The sequence below is a fragment of the Myodes glareolus genome, chromosome 8, assembly GCF_982192425.1.
Source record: "Myodes glareolus chromosome 8, mMyoGla1.1, whole genome shotgun sequence".
Classification (NCBI taxonomy): domain Eukaryota; kingdom Metazoa; phylum Chordata; class Mammalia; order Rodentia; family Cricetidae; genus Myodes; species Myodes glareolus.
In genome coordinates this window covers 7,792,297-7,811,685 of record NC_142033.1, presented here as the reverse complement: position 1 = coordinate 7,811,685, position 19,389 = coordinate 7,792,297, and the positions used below count along the sequence as shown (strand labels likewise).

General features: G+C 43.1%; 1 protein-coding gene across 4 annotated transcripts in view; it reads right to left on the bottom strand.

Annotated features, from left to right (window-relative positions):
- Wdfy3 (WD repeat and FYVE domain containing 3) overlaps nt 1–19,389 on the bottom strand; it is a 242,562-nt gene that overhangs the window by 203,862 nt on the left and 19,311 nt on the right. For all 4 annotated transcript variants that reach the window (XM_087908832.1, XM_087908830.1, XM_087908829.1 and 1 more), the window contains exon 2: nt 10,237–10,324. The gene's annotated coding sequence lies outside the window, so the exon portion shown is untranslated. The remainder of the gene's footprint in view (nt 1–10,236; nt 10,325–19,389) is intronic.

Sequence of the window (19,389 nt, the reverse complement as noted above, 5' to 3'; positions counted from 1 at the left end):
AGCTGATCCACAGGCCTCCCCTACAGACACACTTCCTCTAGTATGGCCACTCAAACTGCAGCAAGGCCACATCTCCTAATCCTTCTCATATAATGCCACTCCTTTATGACTAAGTATTCAAAAATATATGAGCCGAGGGGAACCATTCTTACTCAAACTATCACAGTAGACCAGGCTGGCCTTGAACTTAAAGCAATCCTCCTGCCTCAACTTCTTGAATCCTATGATCACAGGTGTGAGTCACCATGTCTGATTAAACACAGAGGAAAAATAAAATTCATGTGTAGACAATGCTCCCTCTGTACTAGAAGGAACCAGGCATTGTCACAATGGAAACCTGATGTCTGGAAACCTGTCCAGAGAAGTGTTGCCACCCTGCCTGTGTCCGAGCCACACCACGCCCCAGTTACCTACCCAAGAAGCAAGCCGTCTCGCCTCACCGAATTCTCTCAACTTAACACTCTGCTCAGCTCATCATGCAGACGCTCTGCTCCCACTAATTTTTCTGACCCTTTATTTCCTTCCGAAATATTCCCTTATTTCCTGCATGATGTAACATGTTATGACTATCAAATACCCCCCACAGGCACATGTGTGACAGGCCAAGTCTCCAGCTAGTGACACTACTGAAATATTAGAGGAGGTGAGACCTGGCTGGGAGAAGGTCACCATGGGCATGCCTTAGGGGGACACCTGCTTTCCCATTGTTCTCTGCTTGCTGGCAAGACCTGCTCTGCTATGCCTTCTGCCATGAGGTCCCCTCAGCAGAGCCCAGGACAGCAGAGGAGCTGCTCCTGGATGAGAACCGTAGTGGCAAAGTCAGCGGGAAGTTCTCTCTTTGCTTGTCCACCGCAACGGGAACCACCTGGGCGGATGTGTCTGTATTCTCACCTGGCTCAGCCACTGCTGGAGGAAGACAGACCTGAAATCCAGTCTCCTTACAAGGAAAAAGACAGATAAATATATAGTAAAGTTCTTCCTGAGTCATGAAACTAAAGCATATTCTTCACATCTGGGTCTAAGCATCAAAACTTAAAATTCCACTTGGATAAGACAATGGTCCGTAATACTGTGAGCCAGGCATTATAACTCTACCATCAAACTGCACGCACTGTGACAAGCTTATTTTGGTTTTTTTTATTTTGCTTTTATTTTATGTGCATTGATGTTTTAGCTACATGTATGTCTGTGTGAGAGTATCAGATCCCATGGAACTGGAGTTACAGTTGTGAGCTGGAAATTGTGGGTGCTGGGAATTGAATTCAGGTTCTCTGGAAAAGCAGCCAGTGCTCTTAACCGCTGAGCCATCTCTCCAGCCCCTGCTTATTTTGTTTTTACAAAACTGTTTAAAAATAAAACAAATTTCCTCTAAGCAACATCAAAAGAAATGAATTGAGACTATAAATAAGTCACACAAGCACTCCAATGTCAGCATTCCACCCCAAGAGATCAAAGGAATTATCACAGTCTCTCTCTCTCTCTCTCTCTCTCTCTCTCTCTCTCTCTCTCTCTCTCTTTCTCCATGTTGTGTATTTAACTATCCACTCTGCTTTCTTCAGTAGATTTCTGGAAGAAGATGTTACTTTCTAGCATGTTCCTTTTGTTTCTCTCAGGGCATCGTTACTCAGAGATGTGACTCCACGGTTCATACCCATACTTTATTTCCTAGGCATTCCCAAGTGTTCAGTATAGGACTTTACTCTCGGGAAAGGGATTTCATACTTATTTTGACCATTTAGCTTGACCCAAGTAGCTGCCATATTTCAGGTCCATATTCACTGTCTTTCAGAAGTGACCTCTTTAATCCTAACAATAATCAGGTGATGTAGATGACATCTATCCTGTTTTTATTAACTTTGATGTGTAGCCCTAGCTATGAAGTCTCCTGGAGTTTTACCAACCGGAAGCACTTTGTTAATTTACTAAGATGAGAATGAAGATGAGCAACGTACCAGCGGCCAGAGGAGCAAAGCTAGGACAGTCTGCTGGCTGCAGTCTCTGCTCTTTCCCCCACGCAAGCTACAAAGAAGGATGGCAAGCGTGATTGTATTAAGAAATAAAAAAAGTGAGAGGTGTGTTACACAATGAGACATTCTCCATTTACCTTTAGATTTCTAAGACTTGGCTTTGTTTTGACTTTTTTGGGGAGGGGGGCGTAGGAGTTCTGCAGCCCTAAAAACAACACTCACATATGCTAAGCAAACGGGGCTACCCAGCCATATCCTTCAATTAAATTTCTAGTACTCAGGGCAGAGTAGAGATAAATTTCCTGCAGAGTGCTCACCGCTTCCTCTGAGAATGGATTACCATTCTCATTAAAAGTGAGAAGAACATAGAAAACTACGACTGCTCTTTCTTTTCCTTGTATAAACAAATGCACAAGACTCTGCCCACACCACATACAGAAGCACAGAGTTGCAGAACTGTCTGCTGCAGCGGTGAAGAGCTATGGTAAACCACACACATCCCTCCAACAGCAATGTTCACTGGAGTGTATCATCAAAGGAAACCAAAAACTAGAGGACGAAACTTGTGGAGGCCCAAAAATGTGAGCCTATTTCCACCTTGCCTGAAGGTCAGAGAGTTTTAGCTCGTTCGAAGTTGTTGACAAGTGTGGCTACACAACCTGACTTGGGTGTGGTTATTTGGTCCTTTTGACATTAAGGTGGCCCATACAGGTAGATCCACTCCACCCTGACCAGTGGTCAGGATATTCAAGCATACTTCTGCTCCTTCTTTTGAAATAGCAGATTTGACCTTGGGAGTGGCTGCCTTCAGAATACTTGGTCTGGGGTGGGTTCACTGCCTAAATAACAGAATGCTTTTCTCATGGATTAATGGCTTAAAGGCTCAAAATTGCTCTTTGTATCATGGTAAAGCAGTCTTTTATCTTCTTCCCCTGTTGTTGGGGCATAAATGTGTATGGACATTTAACACAAGCGAATTTCAGTACTCACTGGAGCTCCCTCCAGCGCTACCCATGCTTCTGTTCATTATTTTCACTCATGTCTTCATTCTCTTTACTATTTTCCTAATCCCTGAGACCCTACCCTGGTAAGTGGTATTTTTGTCAAAGCTGGTCTCCAACATAAGGCGTCTTTATAAAACTTGTGAATTATTTAAAATGCCTTATACACTGTCTATTAATTCTCTTGAGTATTTTCTAATTTTTAAAAAAATCCAAGAATGCTGAGACCCAGGACTCAGGGAAAGCATGCAGGAAAGGAGTGTAAATGCACTTGCTACAGACCTGATCATCTGAGTTCGAGCTTCAGACTCCACATGGAGGTAGGTGTAATGGTCTGTTCTGTCTCTTTAAGAGACAAGTCATGTCCACTCCCTTCCCATTAGCTGAGACAGGCTGATCTTCAGCTTCCAGCCTGTTCTCTCTCTTTCTCTCTTTTCGGCTCTCTCTCATAGAGGCAGCTTTGGTCTCCCCCCACCTCTCATAGAGGCAGCTTTGGTCTCCCCCCCGCCTTCTCCCCTTTCCCTTCCATACTTCCATAACCCACTTCATAAATATCCAGCCTCGCTCTGCATGGCATGCTTATCCGTCTGTCTCTTGCCTGCCACCACCACATGGCTCGCTGCCTAGGGACCAGCCACCTTCAGAGACCTGCCGCGTGGTCTCGTACACCATCCCTGCCTGTGACTGGCTGCTCTCGGGACCCCCTGCCCACTGCCTGCCACCGGGATCCCACAGCATTTTTAATTTTTCCATTACAGCAGTCATCCTCTGATTTCCACACTTGCAGTGTTGTGTAAGTGCATGGACAGACATCTGTACACCAAATGAGCAAATTTTTTTAAAAAACAAACTTTAATCCTACCACTCATGAGGCAGGGACAGGGTATCCCTGTGAGTTCAAGGCTAGCCTGGCCTACATGGTGAGTTCCAGGATAGTCAAGGCTACAGAGTAGGACTTTGTCTGAGAAAATAAAATAATATAAAGCTTTTTTTAAAGAAAAGAAAAGAAAAGAAAAAAAGGGGGAAGTGTTCTATCCAGTTTGGAAACAAAGTAGAAAAGATGCCAAAGGTTACCATACAGTTTTTGCTGACTGCTTCAGACAAAGCAGGTTTGATCTGTTTTAGGGCCACCTGCTTCTTTCACAGAGTGATAAGGTATGACTGAAGTTCTCACTCTGTCAGACACCTGTTTCCACTAGAGTTAGAATGCATTCTCATTCAGATTCATAAAGAGCTACAGAAATAAAGTCTAGCACAAAACCCAGTACCCAGAAATGCAAGAAACCATAAAGAGACACCCCAAATTAATAACCTTGAAACAGACTCAAGCTTGCATCTCCTGCTTTTTCCGAGGATAATCTCTCTTTCCCTTCCAGTTACCACAGTAAGTATATCCCCTTTCTTCCAGCCACAGCGTCCTAGAGAAGCCGTCCTTTCCCTGGCTCTGGGCAGGAAACTATGAACATTAAGCTGCACTCTTCCGAGAATGCCTCCTGGACATCCCTCAGAATGGGACCACGGCTTCTCTCTCCTACCAAGTATACTCCTCTGGGATGGCTACTAGACACCCTTCAGAAAGGGCCCATGGCCCAACTCTCCCACTGAAGAGATACACAACAAGGCAATTGCGTAGTTAGCCTTCGTACTTGGATGGACCACTGAACATGCTAAGAAAGCTGAGCAACCAGCAACAAAAACAAGACACAGGAAACTCTAGAAGAGAAACAAAGGCACGGGCACCTGGAAACACGCTTATCTGCGGCAGCATGCACTCCCCGCCCTGGACATCTATGGTATATGGCACCAGGGTAGCTGTTTTCAAAGTGACTCCAGAGCCAGGGGTGGAGGCGCATGCCTGGAATCCTAGCACTCAGGTCACAAGTCTGAAATCGGCAAGGACAACACAGTGAGATCCTGTCTCATGCACACACTGCCGACAGCGAACGGGAACTACAGGCATCTACCTGAACAGATACAGAGTCCCAGAGTAAAGTAATTAACGTATTGAATACCAAAAATATGGTTAGCTCTAACAGTGCTTGAGATTCAGTTTCAGGTCAGTAGGTTTTTCCCCAAATAGAATTTTACCTCCGCCCAGGGTTAGAGCAGGAAGGAACACTCTTCCTGACACACCTTCCTACTAGGGAGTTTTATATTTTTCTCACCAGTAGAATAAGATGGCTGAAACTTGTGTTTAATATAATAACTGTTGTGAAATATTATTTTAACTAGGCAAAGATGTGTTGCTTTTATTTATGCTCTACTTGTTTAACAATGTAAGGGCATGTGTTTAATTATGTAAAGATGCTGCATTTGCTTCACCTGGTCTGCCTAAAGCACCTGATTGGTCTAATAAAAAGCTGAACAGTCAATAGCTAGACAGGAGAAAGGATAGGTGGGGCTGGTGGGCAGACAAAATAAATAGGAGGAGGAGAGAATGAGGGACACGCTGGGGACAAGAAGTCAGGCAGTGAAAGTAAGATACACAGAAGTAAGAAAGGAATCAGCCCTGAGACAAAAGGTAGATAAAGAGAAACAGGGTAATTTAAGTTAAAAGAGCCAGCCAGAAACATGCCCAAGCTAGTCAGGGCATTCAAAACTAACAAGTCTGTGCCAGGATTTGGGAGATGGCTGGTGGCCTAAGAGAAAAAAGCCTGACACGAATGTCAACCATCTTAATACTGCATCCAAATACAAACCTAGGCAAATGTTTCATGCCCATTTAGGGTCAAGAGAGGAAGAAGAGAGAGGTTTTTCCTATAAAACCCACACAGCTACAGAGTGTTGGAGCCAGCCAGAGACTCTGGCCCTAGCATCACCCAAGCAGAAAATTAGACTAACAATAATGGAACCTATTTGTTAGAAAGAATAAGTGAAGGAATATATGATAAAGAAACCCAAGGAAACAGTAAATGCTACCTACTAATAATACTGTTTTATTACCATTAGCTATTATTCAGATGAAGTAGGTGGATTTCAGATATAAATGTGACATTATCAAACTAAATTCTTTGAACAGGCCATTCTTCAGCAGGTGCAAGAAATGAAAAACACTGAAAAGCATAACCTAGAAGCCACGGGAGATAAAGAGAAGCCCACATAAAAACACAATCACTGATTTCTAGACAACCTAAGTGTGTAGGAAGACCTTCACAGTCAGGCTTAATGTGCTCTATTTTTTAATCCTCCCCCACCCCGTGTGTGTGTGTGTGTGTGTGTGTGAGAGAGAGAGAGAGAGAGAGAGAGAGAGAGAGAGAGAGAGACAAAGACAGAGACAGAGACAGAGAATGTATGTATATGTGTATGTGCATGTTACAGCATGCATGTGGAGGTCAGAGAGCAGCTGGGCATAGCACTGTGCCTTTCATCTTGTCTGAGACAGTCTCCTTGTTATTTGCTACTATGTACCCCAGGCACAGTGGCCATATCTGCTCTCTCCACCTCCTAGTCTGCTGTGGCAACACTGCGATCACAGACACTCACCATTATGTCTGGATGAGACACAGGTCTCAGGTTCATGCCAAAGCGCTTCACCCTTGAGCCCTCCCCCAGCCTGTCATGAGGCATCCTTTCAAGTGGGATGGTTTGCTTTCTAAGAAACTTTGAGCAGTTTTCCTTCAAAGATATCTAAACATACATATGTACATGCACGCACACACACACACACACACACACACACCCCACAGCCCTCGTTCCTGAATATTCTATCCTCAAATATGGCAAAGTACCAGGCTTATCTACTGATGCTTTTGAACTAAGCCAAATCTTAACTCTGCTCTTTAAAGTTTAACTTTTATCAAAACTGGGCAGAGAGGTGTATTCATACCTGTGAGGCTCTTAGAGGCAACTCTTGAACATGTAATTGGATATCCCAATTTTTTATATGAAAAACTAAAAATATTAGATAAGAAAAAAAATTTTTTAAAGGACTCTTCCTTAAAGGACTCTGTTCCCTTCTCTGTATGATTTGGCTCCATCCATGCGGTCCCAGGGTCCTGAACCTGGGCTTCTGAAGTACTACCAGTCTAGGCCAGTTTCTCATTTCCAGCCTCGATGCACGCAAAGAACTAACCAAACAGCCTGAGAGCGTGTGCTCCAGAGACCACGGCTTCCCATCCTTCCTCCGGATCACTTATACTGCAAGCACTTTCGTTACACTCATTTGTGTTTCCTTGTCTTTCCTTTCTGGCAGTTCCCCATGTAGCCCAGGCTGGCCTACACTCTGTCCCTTCACTGTGGCCTCCAGGTACTGAGATTATAAGTCTGCCAGTCACTCCTGAAGGAAAAAACAAAGCAACACAATGTGCCTGGACACATGCCTGATGCCTGATCCAATCAGGTCAAAGTGTTTGGGTGTGGGAGACTTCCTCCTGAGTTCCACCCTTCTCCTGATTTACACAGATCACTTCCTCAGAGATCTGCTCCTCAGGAGGCCCCGAAGCAGTCGGACCTCTCACAGCCACAGTAATCCACGCAGGTGTTTTTAGCAGAGATCTTGGTGGGACAGGTCACAGGGAAAATGACCAGCACACTCGCTGACAAGGCCATGGGGACCTTTCTCTAGTCAGGCAGAGCCACGCCTCTGACTGCACCAGGCTGCCAGTAGCAGAGCCATTTTACTGATGAGAAAAGGAGAGGCATGTGCAGGAAATCTGCACAGACAGCTGGGAGCAGCATGTTTGGGGCCTGGCAGGTTTTCACACTTAGACCACTTGGGTTTCTCTACAGGGGTTGTTGTTAATTGCCCCTTCTGATGAGGCTCAATGTATATACTCTGTTCTCCAAATAAGCACCCGCTAAGGATACTAAGAATTTAAAAATAGTTCTGTGAGGCGGCCATGCAAATCTCAGGTATCGTTAAATAAGCCAAAAGTCTACAGAAAAGGGGAAAATTATACAAAGTTTCACAGCAAGAGATAAACTGGTGATGAAATATTTCAACATTCCGAGACCTAAATTATGTGTCTACTTAGTGACTTATCTGTTCAGCCATGGTGACAAACGCAGACTCAGGGTCTTAGCTTACCAGGCCAGGGCTCTGCTACTGTGTGAGACACAGCTCCTCCTTCTGGGTACTAACTTTTAACCAGCATTTCTTAAAATTGAGGAAAAATAAATTATAACCTAAAATCCTAAAATTATTAGCAATATGCTATTTTATTTTACAGTTTTATCCAGATTATAAGAACTTTTCCACTGGGCATTTTCAGCTTCAATCGCTGTCTGTATTGACAAATTCACCTGTCATTTCTCGAGTTCCTTCCCTGGAACGCTTCTGTTCCTCATTGGTACTGGGGCTGGGATCTAAGCGTGCTATACCACTGATTTTCTGTGCACGCTGTGCGCTGGAAGGGGCACTGGCAGGTGACCACAACCTACATTTCGGAGGGAAGAAGTCGGTGCTTTTTAGAGAACAGGCTTTGAAGGAAAGGCCGATGTGAGGTTTAAATGGCCTCTCCTGAGTCTGTCTGGGGCAGGGCGAGGAATAGTGAGCTCTGGGAACTGTAGGTTGCTGTAGAAGAGCCTGCCAGGGGTCTCCATTGAAACACACAGCTTGGGAGGAGCAGTGAGGCATGCTTCCACAGCGGGGGATGGACTGAAGACAGGAGTTACCAGGGTCAGGAACACGCGCATGTGTCCAGGGGACAGAGAAAGAAACATGAGTGTGTACAGAAGACAGTGAAACACACCATGTGTAAAGAGTATGGGGGAAAGTGAGTGTGTACAGAGAAAAGGGAAAAGTGGGTGTGTGCAGAGGACAGGGAAATATGAGTGTGTGCAGAGGACAGGGAAAAGTGGGTGTGTGCAGAGGACAGGAAAATATGAGTGTGTGCAGAGGACAGGGAAAAGTGGGTGTGTGCAGAGGACAGGGAAAAGTGGGTGTGTGCAGAGGACAGGGAAACACCTATATGTACAGAGGAGAGAAACTCACATGTGTCCAGAGAACAGGCACTTTGCTGAGATCTGGCAAGGAATTTCTGTGCTTAGGCCCCTGGGTCGCCATTGTGCGACCTGGCTGTGTTTCTGCCCTTGGATCTGTGTCTTCTGGAAAACCCCCAGACCCTGATACCTTTCCCTCTTTAGTTAAGCTGGTTTCCGTTGAGGGATTCTCAAACAGCGATGAGAAGATGGGAAGATGGCCCAAAAGGCACCATTTCCACAGTGAAGAACATTACATAAGGACTGATAGCCCATGAAAAAATAAGCAATTCAAAGTCCCTCGGTTAAAATGAAATGCGACAGTTAAGGCAGCTGCAGAATCCTAAAACCCATAAGCACCTTACAGTGTCATTTTCCCCTTCAACTGGTCCCTCACAGTAGGGACAACAGAACTAACAGAGAAGCCTGCACTCTGGAGTTACCACAGTGTCACAAACAGTATATACCTCCTAAAACCATGCTTTCAATATTGAATTTTGATCTTTTCTGGGTCCAGTGATGGTGTAATAGTTCTGGTGCTGGGCAGGGACAGAGAGTGGCGGCTTCCAATCAGCAGGGGTGGGGTGGGAGGACTAATGTTCCACAGTGTGCTACGTTGCTAGGCCATGACGCTCCATGTGCATGGTAAGTGCACTAACAATCTAATGTAATTTCACTTTATGATGTGTAAGTTCATCAAAACTCAGTATTTTCCAGGAAAGAGATAAAGGAAATGTTTCTAATACATGATTTTATCATTTACCGATGGGGGAGCCCCCTCTGTATGCTGTGAATATGTTTTATTGCCGTTGGTTTTGGCCTAGGGTAGGGCAGAATATAGCTAGGCAGGAAATCTAACCCAGTGCAGAGAGAAGGAAGACAGGGACAGGCAGATACCATGTAGCTGCAGAACAGCACCAGATCCTTACTGGTGAGCTACAGTCTCATGGCGACATACAGATTAACAGAAATGGGTTAATTTAAAATGTAAGAGCTAAATGGAACACGTGTAAGCCATTGGCCAAGCAGTGTTGTAATTAATATAGTTTCTGTGTGGTTATTCCCATATGGGCAGCTGTAAGATGAACAAACATTCTCCATTTACAATTTACAGGTACCAATACTAAAAATATTGATGATTTAAAGATAGAATTGCAGTTGAAGATAGTGAATTCCAACACACCCTGTTTGGTGTGAATGAAGAGAAAATGGCATTCCCAAGCTTACCCAGTTATCAGAGATGAAGCAGGATGGAAACCTCGGTGGGCATTCGGAACCCCAGCTCAGGAGACTCAAGGATTCCTTCCCTGGCTCCTTTATCAACAGCCTAATGAAGTCCCCAAACTGACCTGAATCTGTGTGCTGGGCTGGCATGAACCTGTAGAGGCAAGAACGACAGGCACTTTCTTCCTGAAGAAGATGTCGAGGGTATCACACCTGTGAGAAAGGAAGAAAGAGATTCAGCTAATGTCCCGAAGACCAGTTGACCCAGCATCTTCTGCCGCTTCTACTGGTCGCCTGCCGCCTCCCTTTAACATCCGAGAGCCCATCACTCAAGGCAGATAAACCCTGCTTTAAAACAACCCATGAGGGGGCCAGCAAGATGGCTCAGTGGGTAGAGGTGCTTGCCAGCAAGCTTGACAACCACAACCTGAACTTGATCCCTGGAACCCACACGGTGGATGGAGAAGTGTGATTCCTACAAGCAGCTCTCGGGCCTCCACAAGGTCGGCAGGCACAAACGCAAACACAAAATGAGTAAACAAAATGTAAGAGAAGCTTTTTTTAAAAAAATAGGGCTGATGATAGTTTTCCTTAAAATCCATGAAAAATAGGTCACTTAAAGTATCTGCGACAGGTCACCCAGTTTGGCTTCTTTACTTGGTGACAGCGTGGTGAGTGGCAGTGCCAACCCTAAAGCCAGCGCTACCCCTTGGGGCTGGTATTCACCTGTCTCCCCTTCAGAGAAAACAAACAAACCAATCAGCAGCCCCTTAGGTCTGTGCGTCCAGCATCAGGAGGTACATGGAGTGAAAAGGTAAATGAATTTGTGCGAATTTAAAATCAGAAACCCCCATCCTCCCTCACAGGTCACACTCCAGCCTAAAGTTATTTACCATGCCACACACAGATTATTTAAACTTTTCTCTTATTTGTGAGTCCCAATTTCAGCATGAGAATCCTAGTATCTGGATATAGAGTCAGCATTTCATGCCTTCAAAAGTGAGCCGCAACAGTCTGATTTCCTGCTCACTACTAGTCTGGGTCATAAAACTTTGTTAATCTCGCTATTCGTAGTATAATAATTCAAACAAAATCAGTTAATCACTCAAGACCTATGCAAAGATAATCTAGCTGTGATAAGTATCTCACTTCTTGGCTGTTTCTTTTTACTATTGATGATGGTTTTTTATTCGTGTTTATTTATTTATTTATTTGTTGAGACTAGGTCTCCTGTAGCCCAGGCTAGCCTTGAACTTCCTCGTGCTGGGATTACAGGCAAATACCACCATGCCAATCAAGCTTGGCTGGTATTTAATTAATTAGAAGGTAAAGTTGGAAAGAAAATATTCTTCAAAAATTGGAAGCTATTTCTTAACGAGCCCAGGTCACTAATGACAGCTCCTCAGGTAAAGAGCCGATTGCTGCAAGACGGACTCTGACTTCAATAAACACGCCCTGGTGCACAGACAGAAACAAACAAATAATAAATGTTACTTTTCAAAATCCTTCATTGCATTTTCAACAACTTTAAGTTGCATGTTGTATCAGATGGTAGACACACAAACAAGCTCATTGAGGAAGAAACATTTAAACCAGCAACTTAACAGCACCACTAGGAATTCAAATCGCCGTGAAGACACCTGTCCTAAATCTAACTTAACGGGGTCTTATGCAGCATAGGCTCGCCTTGAACTCACATGGAGTCAATCCTCCTGCACCCACCTTCCAAGTGCTAGGATTACAGAAGTGAGCCGCCACAGCTCATCATAGAATGGTGGAGATCCTATAAATGAATCCATAGAAATAACACCAAATAGCGCTTATCTTACAGGGCTTATTGTTCTCATTCAACATTACATTTCCAACATTCAGAATGCTAGACAAATGTTCTGCTAACGGAACTATAGCCCAATCTTAATTATATTTTAAATATATTATTTGCTACTTACAATTATTTGTAAATGTTCAGCTAAAATCAAAGCAAAATAATAACATGAGCATCGCGAGGCTCATGACTCTGAATCTTATCAAATGAAAACTAAATATATGCATTCTCCTTCATCTGTAGGCACACGGTTCAGAGAAATTCTAAGACGTGGGGCAGGACCCTTCCTAGCACTGACACTTCCCTAGCACACATGTGGACAATAGCAAAACAGAACAAAAGAAAAATCTATTCTTTTTTTTTTTCTGAGACAGGGTTTCTCTGTAGCTTTGGAGCCTGTCCTGGAACTAGCTCTTGTAGACCAGGCTGGCCTCGAACTCACAGAGATCTGCCTGCCTCTGCCTCGCAGTGCTAGGATTAAAGGCGTGTGCCACTACTGCCTGGTGGAAAATCTATTCTTTTAACAAAAGAATTAGTAACACTTTGGGGTTGGGTTACAAAGCACGGGTATCATTCTGAAGTGAAAAGCAAACAAGCCATATCCATAGACAACAGTACTTTAGGAAGTGAGGCCAGAACAAGAATTCAAGGCCAGCTACTAGGAAGTTGGAGGTCTAGCAGGGGCCTCTAGATACAGAGAAACAAAAACAGAACATTTAGAAACTGTCTCCTAACTCAAGAACTAAACTTAGGTTACTCCCGTTACTCCACATCTCCAACTCCCGCCATTTATAAATGCACATGTCTATTGTGCCTTCATCATTGTTTTAAGTGTATTATATATTTATGTATTTTTCAACAAGATGGTATTCTAGTTTCTTTATAAATCCATAAAAATGACAAACAGTTCTTATATGTTTGACTTAATGTTTCTATTCAATATTACATCTCCCAGACTCATCCATTCAATTTTCATGATACTAAATTTATTCCCTACTACGTGCTTAGCAATTATGCTCTCATGAGCAATAATGGTTCATATTTAGCTATATCCTTTCACTTCCTTATAATTTTAGGATATAAAATGGTACTTACTGCAATCTTAATTTCCATCTTCTTGCTCCTTAATAATGCTGCATAGTCTACCATACTCATTGGCTACCTCATGGCTTCCCTTTGGTGAAAGGCCTGTTCCTACCTTCTGCTCTCTTTCTTCCTGAGTTCTTTCCTCTTCTCTTACACGTGCTGACTATCTGGTTTTGCCAGTTCTGAGTGGCCAGGCCCAAGCAGGTATCAGATAAAGTAGAAACAGGAAGCCAGACAACTGGAAAGAGCCAGCTATGTGTCAATGTTTTCCTGACTCCATCCTTCTGAGCGGCAGGCAGACAGAGATACTGTAAAGCTCAGATATAAAACACCATACAGTGGATGGAGCTGTCTAAGCTTCCATTTCAATACAACTTCAGCCAAGAAAAAGCTTAGGAGATATCAGCACACTCTACTTGTAGCCTACAACACAATTTCAAGGTGTCAAGTTTTAAACAGGCCACGATTTAGACAGCGCTTCCACCGTGGCCCTTATAGTTTATATATTTTTATATCCTCTTTGTTTACCTCTGATTTAGAGTGAGTCTGGTACAGTGTCAAAGGGTTGAGTATTTTTAAATGCACAAATGTTCATACATAAAAATCTGAATTTCAAAACTCAGTTATATAAATTAGAAGCAGTTGCCTGAACTCCAGATTTAGCTAAATGTTAGCTATGCCTTGATCTCAGCAAAGTCTAAGGGACTTAGAATCAAGTAACTCTGTAGCTTGTAGATCAATGAAAAAAACACACTTTCTCAGTCTTTAGCGATTTTCAAGGGTCTCTGAGTTTAAACAAAGTGAACCATTAAATAATAACAAAATGCTCACTTTCAGAAAGAAACTTTTAATAAGCAATTTTATAGCTTCCTATGGCTCTTCTGGGACACCTGCCAGACAACATAATGAAAACCACCAAGGAAACAAACAAAAGAGCACATGGAATCTGCAGCCCTCTACATGCTGACCTGATCCCATGAGCCATCAGAAGAGGACCACAGGAGCTGCTGGTAGCGTCCCCCACCCCCACCCCCTGCACTGTGTCAGCTTCACAGTCACACATGGGGTCTAAACTTCTTTCAGTACAGATGTCAGCCTGCTGCTAAGCACAGACATTGCTGGCTAAGTCCCACTTCTGTCTCCTCCCAAGAAAATAACAACTACTGACAGACAGATCTCCAATTACTAGAAGATAAACAACCCTTTCCCCTAATATCCCTGTAGGGGACAGTCAAACATCACTTCTGCCTGCTAGCACCCTCCCATTCAAACAGGGCACACTCCTATTAGATTTCTCCGCAGCACCGCACTACTAAAACTTAAAGGTAGCGGATAACCTATAGACCTTCCCTGAGCTATAGGCTGCACGGGCATTCCCCCCACCCCCACCCCGGCATGCTGACAGGTTCCTGTCACTGGCGCTCACCCTCTTAGTCTGACCCCATTTGTTGGCAACTCCCTCCCCACCTCCTTGATTGATCCCTCCTCCATCCCCACCTCTAAAAGCCTAGTTCCTACCCCAAAGTACATTCAGAGTCTCTTCACGTACACAGTACCTGTGCTGGTCAAAGTCAGTGTCACCTGCCTCGTGAGTTCCTCCTGCTAAGGTTTAGGAGCTGACCTTCGGATCTCTACCCCGACTGTATTCCAGTCCTTTCTCAGGAGGATCAGACAGGGCAGAGCATCCCTGTCCCATGGTGGCTTCTCCTTGCCCTCAGTGAGAATCAACACTGCCAGCAGAGTCAGGAAGACAGGCTCGTGCTCCCGCCACCATTTCCTACCACATCCTCGCTCCCTGCGGACCTGGAACATCCTCAAGGTCTTCGCACTGGCTGCCGTCTGTGGGCGCCCTCGTGAGACATCATTTCTGTGCAGCCGTCCATCTTCAGGTGGCCGAGCCACAGTCTCCCGGGCAGTGCTCCAAGCCTGCCCTCGGATCCCCTCGCTCCCTCTCTGATTTCTCTCCAGCATTACCAGCTAACTTCTACTCTAACTCCCCTTCCCACACACACATAGAAAGTAAAATTCATGAGAGCAGAAATTTGTTTTGTTTGGTATAACATCCTCAACACCTAGGAAAGGAGACAGGAAGCAATGGCAGGCAGTTAATAAGCAAATGCAAACCTATTAGGGCAATAAAAAGGCCAGAATGTATAAAACAAGAGCATTAAATAATCATGGGTTTTTTAAAATTTGAATGAATTGTTCTAAAAGCCCTTTAAAATATAAGATAGTGACAATCCTGAGGACAGCAGCTGACGAGCAGGTGTGACCATAGTTACAAAAGAAAACACGCCCCTAAACAGAGTCTTCGGAGCCACGAATGGCTTGTTTTCTACTAACTCCTGCCACAGCTGACAATGGGTGGTTTGCAGAGTTCAACACCAACACAGAGAGAAATACTGCAAAACGCTCATTCCAAACCCCGACTCGAGGCAGAGAAACAAGGACTCCGTAAATGAGAATGCTCTGAAATAAAGGGAAGATGTTTTTAATGTTTTAAATATTTTGCTTCAAAATAATTTCAAACTTACAGAAGAGTTACAAACGCTGTATAGGAACACAAAGACCACAGTAAAGCTAGGCTCGCCTTTCTCTAGCTACCCATCCTATTTCAACCTGTGTTCATCTGTTCCTCCCCAGCCCCTCCCCAAGATAAATCACAGGTGCCACGAGCACCACAGCCCTGTGCTTCTCCGCGACTGTGCATTTCGCTGGGGTACTTTCCTCTACAGACGAAACAGCCATCAACTCCACTAACCCGCGTCGTTACACCTTCACCTGCCCATCCCTCAGTCTGTGCAGCCACATTTCTCAGCTGATCCAATGAGAGGCTCTACAGCACTTTCTCTCAACCTGGCAGCCAACGGAAGATCAGGCACTGCTAGCCCACGCTTACATCATGGCCTTTAATGGAAACAGGGCTCCTTCTGCAGCCTTCATTTACAGGACTAACTTACTCATAAAACACACCCTCTCCTCGTGCCGCTCCATTTTCTAAAGGATTTCCCTATGGTTCCTCCTAACGGGAGGTCATGCCACTTGCGCAGAGATGAGGATGTGTCCCTTCGGGGTGTCACAACTGCAGTCACATGGTGACCATCTGTTCCATACTGTTGCTGGGTCTTACCAATGTATATCCTGCAACTAATACAGTCTGTGGGGAAATGCTGCAAGACACTGAGAATACGGTCAGTGATCCCCTGGTTTTGTTTTGATCCTTGGCACCCCTAACCATTACTGGCTTCTAAGTGATGGCTTCTAGCTCCTGAGTTTGAATTGTACTATAAGCAAGAGCCTTACCCCCATTTATTAGCTTATCAATCCGTTTATTATGGTATGGATTCTTATTTTGTTAACTTAAATGCTTATTTTAATTTTTATTTATGTGTATGTGTGTGTACTTAGGAGGGTATGTCATGTGTGTGGACACCTGTAGCAGTCATATGTCACGTGTGTGGATACCTATAGAGATCGTATGTCATGTGTGTGGATGTCTAGAGAGGTCAGAAGAGGGTGCCAGATCCCTGGAGCAGGGATTAGGGGCTGACCCATCTCTCTAGTACCACAGATTCTATTTTTAATGTTTCACAATTTATTCACATGTGAATATATACTGGTTTTAAAAATAATGGATTAAACTGGAGTCTTCAACTCCAATCCTTCCCCCAAAAGATTTATTCTTTCCTTCTTCTGTTCCATATTTACACATCTCATCTTTCTCAAGGAAGCCGTTATTCCAACAACTCCAAAACTCAGTCCTCAATGGACCCAAAATTCTCCCTAAACTATTTTGTTCACAGAGAGTAGAGAGTAAACATGACAGGAAGAGATGAGGATCTTACATCCCCGAACTTCACTCAAGCCGACGGTAAGTGTTCACACACTGAGTTAATAAGTAACTTAGACTGATTTTCTAATGTGGACACATGATATGGGACAGAAAGAAATATGAGTTTAGAAAACATCTTTACTTTTCTTCATATCTATCATACCTTCATTAAATATATCTATCATGTCTCTCATTGAATATAGGTATTCATGTATATGTCTATATAATTAATGTTTAAGTTTTCCACAATGAACAATGAGTTTTTCCTACAATGACACAACATTCTGGCCAGACCTCCACAAAATACTCAGAGACTATTTACAATTTTAAAAGACATTGATCTTGAAATTTAACCATCATTTTACTTTCACAGGATCCCCCAGAAAGAACGTCGCCCCCATGACAGCTGGAAGTAATTCTAGAGAACGACGTCCCCTCTCCCAATAAAGTTTGTCCTTGGGTTTAGGGACATCATTTAGGGGTTGGTTATAATTACTATACGGTTGAGGGTTGGGGGATAAATTTTATAAGCACAGAAATCTTCAAAAAAAAAAAAAGAGGGATAATTGGATTATGGGACAAATAGATTTGTACTTGTGAGTTATTGCTTTTAGACAAACATATTGGTATCGATTCTTATATATTGATACAAAGTTAAATTATGTTGACTATTTTATGCATGCATGCTTCATGCTTCTACCTCTGTTTAAAACATTTTTATGTATTTGTATATATATATATTATATTGATATATGTATATTTACCATATTGCATTGTACACTTCTACCTCTGATTAAGATACTTATATATTGTTTATGTATTGATATATATATTTACCATATTGCAATGTATACTTGTACATTGTTTATATTTGGAGGTCACATTGTCCTTATTTATTGCACAGTTGTTTATTATCTCAGTCTTTAAGTTAGATAGATATTGAGAATTATATAGATCAACAGTCATCTAAGTTTGTCATTTATAATTAGACTAATCAGGTTCTTTAGATACATAGAGATTATATTCAGTATAGATAGATAATCTTCAACCTCTTCAAAGAGCTGTAAAAAATGGCCTTTAATCTAATTCAGAGTTCTATGGTAGGGAGACACAATCACTCCTGGCAACACTGATCTATGCCCAAGAAAATGTTGAGCACCAAAGACACTCCACCTGGAGCCTTTCTTCTTGGCAGAACTGGCCTTTGGGTAAAGAAATGCTCATACCTCAACTACTGACAGAGTTACAGAATATCCGTAAATGGATAAAACAAGACTGTCATATCCTGCCAAGACAGGGTAAGATAGTTTTGAAGTTTCTTGCCTTTGAAAATGGTATGTCAGTTACATCAGGCCTTAGCCAAAGTTGGTTGCTTCAACGCTGCAAATGTGACTTTGGGTGTTTGTCCAGGTAGCCAGTTGTCTCTGCGATTTGTTACATGTTCTGGAAGTTGTTTGATTGCACTTCCTAATTACTCAGATAACATTATTTCCCTTCTCAGATCTTCGATGGGATTGAAGATTATATAAATGTAGTTACTTTCCTTTCATGACTTGGCCAAGTTATTTGTTATACAAGACTTAAGCTAGTTAGAATAGGATATTTGTATTTATTGTATATAATTTCGTAGATTTGTACTTATTGTATATAATTGCGTAGTAGGCTTAGAACTCTCTTACTTAAACAAAAGGGGGAGATGCTGTGGGAGTTCCTTCAGCTCCTTCAGCCAATCGCCGCTGAGTTACCAGCCCATTGGGGCGTGGTCTCTCTCCCTTTAAAAAAAGCAGCGGCTGTCCTCCACTCTGTCTTTGTCTTCCGGCTCCGTTTCCGGCCCCTGGACTCCTTTCCTGTTCGCGCGGAGGGGCTGTTGTCTGGGACGGTAATCTGTAAGTTTTTTCCCCTTTGAATAAATAACCATTCTATTAATCATAATTCCAAACTGGTGTGGGATTGTCTGTGACTTACGCCTTCAGACACAGTACTAATTTAAAATGTAAGTAGTTCACTTGTTTTAGCAATTTAGGATTTTTCCAACTTCCATTCTCATCTAAATGTGAAAAGTAACAGACTTGGAAAAACCTAAGCTATATAAAAAAGATGTAACTTTGAAGCGTCAGTACCTTCCATAAACCTTTGACCCCATACCTCCCTTACCTTCTTTTGATAAATTCACGCTGATGTATGGCTTTGCTTCCCATTTTCCTATATGAGCCGCAGCGCAATCTCTAAATATGCTTGTTTATATTACTTCTCAGTCTGAAGCTCTTTCCAGACCATCTTATACAGCAGCAACACCACAACAACAAAAGCCAAACAGTAAGAGAAGAAATGACTGGAAATTTAGGCCTCGTATATTCTACACATCAAGAACTTTTAACAAAGTTTTTAGTTTTATTTTTCACGCCAACCAGCTGCACCACTGGAGCTCGTTTTAGTTTTCCAGACAGGGTTTCTCTGTGTAGTCTTGAATGTCCTAGAACTTACTCTGTAGACCAGGTAGGACTCAAATTCAGAACTCAGTAAATTGCCTGCCTC